Here is a 1,461-nt window from a genome sequence, read left to right as displayed (position 1 = left end):
ATGCACACCTACAGAAATATAATGATACTGCATGTCTAAAAGTATTTTTTTGGCCAACTTGAGATCGGGTTCTTTGACTTTCGTCATTTGTTCTATTAAATTCTTTACATATAGCCAGTTTATGCAGTTGTTTTTTAATAAAAATCACTAAAATAGTTTGCAAGAGAAAATTGTAAGCCCCAATTTAATGTTACAGGCCACTTTTTTTTTTAACTATCCTCATGGGGATGCAAGTATTTTTAGTCCTACAAAGAGGTGTTAGATGATGATTATTTTGTTGCAAACCAATATAACAGACTTATGTCAGAGTTTTATAAGGGAGAGCTTTATAAAAAAAACCCAACAACATGGGCTTGACTTCAAAAAATGGCACGTTAGTCTTTAATTGTGAACAAAAATATACCACAGGACTAGGGAGGGGTGAAGTGGTTTAAATAAATCAAGAGACATTTGACCCAAGCCTTCGCCCACAACTCAAACCAAATATGAACCTTTTTTGAGGTTTGAAAAGGTTCCATTAACTTTGTTTGTTTGTTTTCATTTTTATTCACTGTGGCACTTCCTGGTTCCAGCCATAAGCAGAAATATCATAATACAGTATGAAGAGAAAGACGGTGCCTCTGGTACTGTATTTCTGGCCCGATGAGAAACAGGAAATACTATGAGCCTCCTGGGAATCTCTGTTCTCAGAAGATCCTCAGCCCAATTTTGGATCCTCAGCCCAATTATAAGAACCCATCTGAATGTCAGAATCTTTTGAAGTGTGCCCATTGCTAATAGGAAGATAAAAATCATTGCAGGAATTCAGTAGCTTTGTTATTAAAAATAGAGTGATTCAGTTATAGTTATAAGCACAATTGCTTGACAGAGCTCCCTGCAGCAAGGACCCACTTGACAAATGCTGAATCACAATGGTTGAAGACACTTATAAAAAAGCCACCAACATATATGGCCCTTTACAAAACAAAGCTCAAGGTGAAGATTTTCATAACTGACTAAGAATTTTTGATGCCTCAGTTTTGGGTGCCCAGAATCGGGCACTTGTAGACTTTCAAATTGGACATACAAAACTTCAGACACCCAGAGTTAATATTTTTGAAAATTTTGGCCATAATCCTCACCTTCACCCTCCCATTTACCATGTAATTAAGTCAGCAACAATAAGGGAAGATAATGCAAGAAGGGATCGGTATAAGAAGAATTAAAACAAAAACACCAATACATTTTTTCCTGAAATTTTTCCTATGTAATGCTCAATACACATATAGTACTCTCCCAAGGAACTACTACTTTTATGGTTTTATGTGTATACATAAGACTCCTTGAAGAAGTGTTTTTGGAAAACACTTAAAGGGGAAGAAGGTGACAGACAGGATCAGGGAGGCAGTTCCAGGCATAGGGGTTTCATCAGAGAAGGCCTAAGGACATAAAGAACCCTAGATCCAAAGCCATTATCTTCAG

Source organism: Pelodiscus sinensis, chromosome 3, assembly GCF_052426305.1.
Source record: "Pelodiscus sinensis isolate ZL-2025 chromosome 3, ASM5242630v1, whole genome shotgun sequence".
Lineage (NCBI taxonomy): Eukaryota > Metazoa > Chordata > Testudines > Trionychidae > Pelodiscus > Pelodiscus sinensis.
This window is presented reverse-complemented; position numbering follows the sequence as displayed.